The following is a 10038-nucleotide window of genomic DNA, read 5'->3' as shown; positions in this document are numbered from 1 at the left end:
GGAAGGAAGGAAGGAAGGAAGGAAGGAAGGAAGGAAGGAAGGAAGGAGTAATTTGCTAGATTAGGGAATCAACCAAAGCTCAGAGAGATAGGTGAAGTCACACAGTTAGTAAGTGGCAGAGACAGGGTCTAAAGTTAGGCTTTCTCACTTCTTAACCAGAGATCTTTCTCCATTATGATGCTATCCCAAAGTTTTCCCTAACTGAAAGCAGTATTATTCACTATAAAAAATAAAATGGCAGCCTCTGTTTGCCAGACAGGATGGTCCGATGGAATAAGCCCTGAAATAGGAGTCAGGAAACTAGAAACCAAATTTTGATTCATCCACTCACTATCTATGGGTACTCTCCAGATATGACTTTCCTCATATAAAAAATAAGGAGATTGAACTAGATAAATGTTAAAATAAATGTCTAGCTCCAACATTCTATGTTTTCATAAAAATCTTCCTTCCCCTCCCACCTCAACTTATTCAAACTTCTGGTTTCTTCCATGCTCTCTGAAATCTCCAGCACAAGCTAATATGAATTTATAGAATCATACAAAAAAAGAGTTTACTCTATAATATTCATAATCAAATTAGTGTCCATATCAATAAGCTGACATACTCACTTGTGACCATGGACAAGTCACTTCTCTCTGAGCCTCAGTTCCCTCATGTACAAAATAAAGGAACCATATTCAATGATGTCTAAGGTCTCTCATAGCTCCAGCACTCTGTACTTCCAATAATACTCAGGGCATGATGCGAGATAGAGAAAGAGAATAGCATTCTAGTTCTTTCTTAGAGGAATTTTTTCCACTGCTTCTGAATAGATGGGACCTATTCCCACACAGTCTCCCTGATGCTTTCCTATTTTCCTCCCATTCTGCCTTTGCTTCTTTCCTTTTTCTCTCTTGCCTTTACACCAAGGAGAGGAGGGAAAGACAAGATTGGCTCATTGGGGAAAGAGTTCAAAGTGAGGATGCTGGAAAGATTCCTTTCTCTAACCGCATCAGGCAAGGTCAAGGAGAGACACACAGCAAAGGAAGGGGAAGAGGAAGATGTCAGGTGACATCCCCTAGCAATTACACTTGCTAGGATTTCTAACTGTAACAAGGTAATAATGACCCAAATGATATTTATTGTAGGCCCCAGCAGGCCAAGTCTGCTGGGTATCTGAAAGCAGTACAGCACCATTCAACAGTCTGTGTGAGATAGATTAAGGAAACAGTCTTTGATTCAGTGGGCTGATGCAGCCGTGGTGGGAGTCCTGGGTTCCTTTGCTAATAAATAAATCCTCTGTGGCTCTCTGCAAGTTCAGCCAGCCCAACTGTGATATATCTGATGTCTGTGTTCCTTTGGGAAGTTGCACTCTGAGACTTCGATTCATTATGTCACTGGCTGTGATCACAGCCAGAAAAATGTAACATCAACAGAAAAATGCCAGTGATGAAACAAATTGTCCCAAGCTCAGCTGTCCACTATGTGCCTGACATATCCAGATGTTCTCTTTCCCTGAGGATGGTACCTGTACTAGAGGCCTCTGGCCTCTAATAATCCCTACCTCATCATGTCACAATGTCATGTACCCTTATGTTCCTCCATAAGTGTATAATGAATTATTTTGTGTTGACAAATGTCCTAGAGGAAGAAAGGAAGAGAGACAGAGACAGAGACAGAGACAGACAGACAGAGTTACAAAGAAATTTTAATGATACCTAAGGCCTACTTTCTATCAGAGGCAAAGGCAAAATTCCACAGAAGACCAGAATTAACACCACTGGCTATGAAGCAAATGAGTCTAATTAAAATGTTCAAACTGGCCTGAATCAGGTTCCCTGTGTGTGCATTTCAAGATGCACAACTCTTGTCTTTGATGACCCTCCCCTAACCATGGAAGGCCAATGGCTATGAGAGCAGCAAGGCTAATGTTGGAGGCTAATGTTTCTCAGGATTTCCAGCCTTCAGCTGTATTGTTCCAGCTCTTTCTATCAGTCTGCCATGAAATCTGATACACCAACTGGGAAAGGATTTTTCCATTTATCTTACTTGAGTTTGCCATGTTTGAATTATTGATGTGGCAATCAAACTTCACTTTAATATTTTAAGATATTTTATTGTCATTGTTATTATTAGTTCTCCTTCACCAAGGCAGAAGAGGTTTTCAGTTTAAAAGGGGAATGTGAGTAGAGAAACCTAGAGGCTAAGGTAAACAGCGTGTGATTCCCAAATTCAGCCTCAAAGGTCAATATCTAACATGATCCAAGACCTCAATTAGAGTCAATCAATCAAGCATATTAAGAGCCTACCGTGTGTCAGGTACTATACTAGATGCAGAGATTCCAATACGGAAATAAGCTCTTCTCTAATAGGAGGAGATCTAGCCTTCTAGAAAAGTAGGGAAATTAAGGTGACAAACTGGGAATTAGTAAGCCACTCAGTGTCAAACAGCAAGTTGGAGTCAGACGAGGAGCAAAATTGTATTATTGGGAACATTATAGCAGAAGCTGCCAAATTACCCTTCCTACTCCCATTCACTCAGTTCAGATTTTTTTTAGGATTTCAATATTGATGTATTCAAATGATCCAGCTGCATTCAGGAAATCATTTCCTGCTTCCTGAGACAAATTCTGTACTTTCACATGTTTAATTTTTCATTATGCTCTGAATATGTATCTTCTTTGGAGTCTAGTGTTTCGTTGCTAGAATTGGAGCAACTATTAGCCCATTGACTTCTCTCTCTCTCTCTCTCTCTCTCTCTCTCTCTCTCCCCCTCATTCTCTCTCTCTCCCCCTCTCCCTCTCTCTCCTCTTTCTCTCTCTCTCCCCCTCTCCCTCTCTCTCCTCTCTCTCTCTCTCTCATTCTCTCTCTCTCTCACTCTCATTCTCTCTCTCTCTCCCTCTTTCTCGTTGTTTTATTTATGCTTCACTGTGTGTGACCACACAGGCAACTTTCCAAACTCATGGGTCCCCAACCTCTCCTCCAAGAGGAGAGGGGCTACCTCATCTCTTCTTTGGAGCCAAGAGTAGCTATTATAATTGCGCAGTGTTCCACTTCATACTAAGGTCTCTCTTTTTTTTTTTTGCTTCCATTGTTGTAAAATTGTGCATAGTGAGTTGGAGTTCTCTATAAATATAGTAAAAGGACTCATCTAGTTGAATCATAAAGATAGAAATGGCCTTAGCCTAATCCTCTTATTTTACAGATGAGGAAATTATGGCCCAAAGAACCCCGCAACACAATCTTCCTAAAAGAGAGAATTGTCCAAAAGAAAAGACAACCTCAGGAGGTAATGACCCTTGTGAGGTCATAGGTCCTCTTCATGAACAAAGGAGAAACAACAACAATAATAATAGGTGCCTGCTCCCTGTAGGTCTTTGAGCAAAGAAAATTCTTGCCCTGGTGCAATTTGGACCAGGTGGTTTTGAAGTCACTTCCAAGTCCTGAAATTCTGCAATTTTGAGAAGTAAGAATTTTTGTAAATGACAACTTGTACTCTGGGCATCATCACCCCTTCAAGCTAGTGTCCTTCCTTGCCGTTAGTTACATCTCTGCTATGACATAGCTAAGTGTGAGAGAGACTACGAAAATACCCAGGGGCTGCTAGATTTTTTTTACTCAATCTGCCAGACAGTTGTAGAACACTAAAAATAATTTGAAGTAAGGCACATGATGCTATATTATCCTTTCCTTTGCTGAGAAGTTGATATGATAGTGGCTTAAATTCGTAAAGATCTTTATTTGGAGCCAGCCTTGGATACTGACTAGCCACGTGTAAGTAGCATAGCTGAACCTAAATTTCCTCATTTACAAAATGGAGGTGACAATAATGCCAATTTCCCAGGGTTGTTGTGAGAATTAAATGAGATAATGAATGGAAATGCTTTTTCAAACCTTACAGCACTATACGTACATGTGAGCTGCTATTGACCATTGGATGCAGATGGCTCTGGAGGAGAAAGTAAGGCTGGCAACTTTGTTCAGCCCTCCCTCACTCAAATCAAAGTCAATTGCAAGTCATGTCATCATTTCCCAGGTGTCATGGTCCTCTTCGAGAATGAAGGACAAACATAGCAATATTGACTTTGTATTTATTTTGTTCGTATTCTGTGTATGTTTATGTAATGAAGTATCTGGCACAATAGCAGATTACCTGTGAACATGTCTCCTCTAGAGACCTGGAGAAGTCAAGGATCCAGCTTCCAGGACAGTCATGCCTTAGAGAAGACTTTGGAGCATGTGAAGACATCCCATAGCCAGCTTTGGTCAAGCTAATCACGTGGTGGAAGGAACGTTCTTTGATTGGCTTTGCAAACATTCAAAAGGCTTTTGCTGGCTTCAGCTATCTCTTTTTAGCAGCGAGGTGGTACAATGGATAGATTGCCAGCCCTGGAGTTAGGAAGATCTGAGTTCAAATCTGACCTCACTTACTAGCTGTATGATGCATGGTAAGTCACTTAACCCTGTTTGCCTCAGTTTGCTCATCTGTAAAATGAGCTGGAGAAGGAAATGGCAAACCACTTTGCCAAGAAAACTACAAATGGGGTCACAAAGAGTCAAACACACCTGAAACGAACAAATCTCTCTTTACACCACTGTCTTCATTTATATTCTTGGGACATCTCAATGACTCCTTTGCTCGAGGAGTCTGGTGAGACACAATGCTGTAAAAGGGAGAGAGGCCTTGGGGCCTTCTCTTTGAAGTTACATGGCTCTGTGAGAGGGCCTCAGTTGTTGGCCTCTGTGTCTCTTTTTTTTTTAAGTCAATAATAATCAATAGTCAATAAACTTTTTATCAAGTTCCTGCTAAATGCCAGGCAGTGTGCTAAGAACTGGGTATACCAATACAAAAAAAGAAAGACAGTTTATGCCCTGGAGCTTGGAATGTAATGGGGGAATATAACGCATAAAATAAAGCTGAAAGGGGGATGAGAGGCAGGGGAAGAGGTACCTGGTAGGAGAGGAGTATGATGGAAAAGTCAAGCCCAAAATGAGTTCAGCCAGGTGGGAAATGAAATCTTTGAGGAGTGGTCTGTCCTGTTACCTCTTCCTTAAATGGAGGAGCTTATGGCTCCACTCTCCAATCAGAGGATACTGATAAAGTGTGAAAACCAAGGCTAATTGGATATTATGAGAAGATGAGATTTCTCCATGACAAGTATACTGGGGGCATGATGAAAAATGTAAAGATTAAATTTATTCATTTCAATTAATTTAATTATTAATTTTATGTAAAGAGTAATCTGAAAGTCAGGCTAGTGAACCAGAGCAATCTAAGAGGTGGAGTCCAGGCTGAGTTTTATCATCAGCCCAGCATCAATGCTGGAGCAAGAGTGTCCTTCATGACCCAGATCTGAGCAGTTGAAACAAGAACTCATCTCGCAGTCATCATGCAACTAGAGGTTTAACTTAGTGGGACCAATGTTACATAGGAATTGCGGTAAGAGTAAACCTGCTCTCCTCAGAGATCAAAATAGCATAGGAGAGAGTATGCCCCAAGGTGTTGGGGAAAATGGTTGTAGTTTGTTCTTCCTATATCTTGGAAGAAAATATCACCAACACTAATTGAAATTAAATGGCTAAAAGTAACTGGAGGTCTAGTCAGTGGTGCCTCATACTGGGGAAAAAACAGCTGGTGGAAGCTGAATCCAGTGGGAGTAATGAAAAGATACCCTAAGACCCTTCCAGGGTGCCCTGGGAACCCTAGGGGGCAGATGCAGCCAGCCTGTCTGAGAGAGAGAGAGAGAGAAAGGAGAGAGAGAGAGAGAGACATAATATCCTCTTTGACTTTATGTATGTCCATGTCTCCCACAGTAGAAAATAAATTCCATGAGGATAGGCATTTTTTTTTTCATTTCTGTCTTTATTTCCTCAGGACATAGCACAGCCCCCGGTATATCTTCATTGATTGTTTGATTATTGTACTTGCTGCTGCTAGCAATGTAGGAGACTTGAGAGTCAGAAATCCTAGGCTAACGTTTTGACTCTATCACTTCCTCGGGGAAGTTATTCCCTCTCAGCTCAGTCTGTGAGTCTATCCTATGAGTCTTGTCACTGTTTTTCTCAAGACCTATACTGAAAGAACTTTATTTTCTTTATTTCTGGCCCTGCCCATAAGTCAGCTATAAACGGACTAATGATAGACTTGAAAATAATAGACATTAGGCCCAAAAACCCAGCTCCCGGTTAAGATTCATCTTTGGAATGGGTGTCCAAAACAGAGAATGAGAACATCAGAGACTCAGGACAATGCTGGTGTAAGAGCCTATGATTGGCACAGCTTCTCTTTTAATTTTTTTGAGTGTGCTGTGAGATAAATTGTACAGGCCCTTGGGGAGTCTGAGAAAGGAGATTTTCACAACATTAAAGTGCAGGTAGATCAACAGATTCGAAACAGGAATCTCCAAAAAGGATGTAGAAAATTCTTAACTTCCTAGGCCAGAATTCAGAAGTGCATAGCTGGTTTTGCATTTAGGAATTTTTTTTAATTACGTATAGAAGGCAGAAAATGATTTCTAGAAGGGAGAAGGAAGGAAGGACTAGGTATGTCTTCTGAATGAAAATACAGAGGCCTGATTTTCAGGCACATTTCTAAGAAACTCCCTTGGATGCTTATATTCTGAATTAGTTTCAAAAAACCTATGAATTAGTTCATCTCCCATATAGCTTTCTTTTATTAGAAGGGGTGGGGGAAGAGAAGATTTTTCCTTTCATATACTTGTCTTTCACCTGACTCACTTTTCAAATTATCAAGGACTTAAACTGAAAAGCTTCATTCCCTGATGGCTGCTAATAGAGCAAAATTGCAACTTGGTAACTTCATTATGTTTCACAAACCTAATACAGCTAGGAAGGACTGATGGTAATATGGCCAAGGGGCCTGAATGGCATATGAATTTTGGACTCTGCTTGTCGCACACCTGCCCAATCTGTCTCCCTCCAGCTCAGTTCTGTAGATTTATTTTTCCCCTTCACATTTCCAACTCCCCCTTTTCACCCACCAAGGAATATCCTTGCTCTGGGAGAAAATTCCAAGGAAGTTAACAAAAAAAAAAAACACAAAAAACATGAATTGTGCACTGGCCAAAACACTGCTGTCATCAGGGCCCTACCTTTCTGTTTTATATCCCTGCATAGGTACAATCTCAGTGAGTGCTGGGGAGGGTAGGGCAGTCCAAATAACTAGAAAACAAGAGCTACCTACCCTTGAAAAAGGCAGCTAGATGGTGGAGTGGATAGAGCGCTAGGCCTACAGTCAGGAAGACTCATTTTCACGAGTTCAAATCCAGCCTCAGATACTTACTAGCTATGTGACCTTGGGCAGATCACTTACCCCTGTTTGCTTCAGTTTCCTCACCTGTAAAATGAGCTGGAGAAGGAAATGACAAACCACTCCAGTATCTTTGACAAGAAAACTCCAAATGAGCTCACAAAGAGTCAGACATGACAGAAAGAACTAAACAACAACACCCTTGAGAAACACATAGTCTAATATTGGAGAATATCATTGGGAGACGGAGACATGTACAAAACAAATACCGGTTAGATCCAATTTCAATGTGCATTGCCACAAAGAAGGATCTTGTGTACTAATAGCAAGAGTTTATATACTGATTTAAAGTTTTCTCCTACCCCTCCCATGATGAAACTCCTTAAAGCTCCACATGAAGTTTGGGCCCATATTAACCCTCAGGATCATGGAACTACAGCTAGAAGGGGCCTCAGAGGCCATTTCAAATCCAACCCCCTCATTTTACAGATGAGGAAATTGAGGCCCATAGAGGCTAAGTGATTTGCCCAGGGTCACACAATTAGAGGCAGCACATGATTCCCAAGTGCCAGAGTTCTTTCCAATGTCCCACAAGGCATCCTTAAATCCTGCTTCTTTTCAAATATCTCCAACCATCAGACAAAAACCTACCCAAGCTTCCATACAACCCATCAAAGCAAAATACACACTAAAGCGGGGAGTGAGGGTGGAGAGAGAGAAATCCTGGAACTTCAAAATGGAAAAGGGATAAAAATGTATACACAATGAATCTTCCCCACCCCCACCATGTTCATATAGTCGATAATTCCCTTTCCAATTCAATACTAAGAGGCTGGACCCAATTTCATTTTCTGCTCTTATCTGAAAATGAGGGGTTGGGCTAGATGAATTCTAATGTCTATTCCATCTTTAATAATCTAATATTCTATGATTTTCTGGTCCCTACAGCCAGAGATAATGAGTGATAACGAATTTTAAGAACATGCTCTTACAGTGAAACATTTTCCAATGTTCTATAAGGTTTATTATAATAAGATTTGACCTGCCCAAGAATGTCCATGGGCAAGGGTGGTGTTGTGGATAGAGGACCAGTCTTGGAGTCAGTAAGACAAGGTTCAGGTCTTGTCTCTGATACTAGCCGTGTGAACAAAGGCAATCACTGAACCTCTCTCTAAGAGTATAAGTTATAAGTTGTTGATCTGTACCACTGGAGGGAGTTTCCACATTAGGAGTTCATTACACTGATGAAATGACAGACCTGACCAAACAAAACATACACATAGAATCAGAATGAAGAAAAGGAGGGAGGGAGGGAGGGAAGGAAGAAAGGAAGGAAGGAAGGAAGGAAGAGAGGAAGGGAGGGAAGTGGGAAGGCAGGAAGGAAGGGAAGAAGGAAACCTCCTCTATTTCTGGCTCATCCTGTAACTTCCCTCAGCATGTAAGGCCTCCTCACCCTGGAAGAGCCTATCTACCATCGCTGCAGTCTGCCCATGCTGTTATATCCCTCCACAATCCCCCCACACACACCTCTTTCTCCCATTCCTCTTGGAATCTCCCTTTTGTGAAGGGGTCCTGTCTTCATTCTACTCCCTGTCAAGTTCCTGACATTCTGAAATTCAAAACCATACACCCCTCACACCTTCATCATTGCCATGCTTTCAGCTCCCTTTTGTGTATTGTCTCTTCTCATTAGAACATCAACTCCTAGAGTACCAGGACTGTTCTTCTTTTTGCTTGTGTTTGTATCACCAGCACTTTGCATAGTGACACATGGTAAGTACTTACTAAGTATTTGTTTCATTCCTCCATCTGCTAGGCAGATAAAAAGGTCCATAAGTCCTTTTAAAGTGTAAATGGAAGGTCAGATGGCCAGCCTCAAGGGTCCTTAGGCTATTCAATGGGTTGGATGGCAATAGGAAGTGGGAGGTGGTCTGTAGGGAATGGAAGTGGACCAACAGTAAGACCAGAAAGACCTTAAGATACAATGGCAGGATGGATGGTAAGGCCTGGTGGTCCTCCATCTCACCAGAAGGAAAACACTTTGTAACTCCCATTGATCCAAGCCATACGAGCAGTCAAACAGCCCACATGGGTTGTAGGTAGCCTCAACCAAGGAGAAGGGGCAAAGAGCAAAGGCAAAAAAGGGGGTACCTTTGCATTTGTAAGAATCGTGTCAGAGTTTAAGTGGCCCCAACAGACACAGATGAGGTTATATTTGCCTTTCTCTGGTTACTAGTAAATGTAGAAAAATGCTATGACTCTTGATGATCTGAATTCCTTATTTGGTTGTTTTCTCTTAAAAAGAATTTAAAATACCAACATAAGAAAAACGTAGAGAGTACACAGGGAAAAAGGGGAGAGGAAAACTGCCAAAGACAGCTCTAGAGCCAGCGTCATGCATAAGCAGCATAATCAGCTACTCGAAGAAAAAGGTTTGATCTGAAAATTGGCATTCTGAGTCACTGCTTTGGGTGAAGGCATGGAGCAAATTTTTATCTGAGGAAGGTGATCTATTAAACCATTATTAGACATATATGAAAAACAATTGGATCAGGAAATAGATAATAAGGAACAATGACATATATGTGTATATATGTGTGTGTATACATATTTACATATATCTCTATAATCAATTAATTTTTGAGAGAAGATGAGGGAAAAGGCCCTAGCACAGAGGCAGCATGGTGTGTAGGGAAGAGGGAGAAAGAAGGTATTACATTCCAGGACAGGGCCTTGGGGAATCAAAATGGCTAAAAGGAGTAGGGCATCATAGGGGGATGAAGGCA

Source organism: Vombatus ursinus, unplaced genomic scaffold, assembly GCF_900497805.2.
Source record: "Vombatus ursinus unplaced genomic scaffold, bare-nosed wombat genome assembly UNPS02014798.1, whole genome shotgun sequence".
Lineage (NCBI taxonomy): Eukaryota > Metazoa > Chordata > Mammalia > Diprotodontia > Vombatidae > Vombatus > Vombatus ursinus.
The sequence above is the reverse complement of the archived record's forward strand: the minus strand, read 5'-3'. Positions refer to the sequence as shown.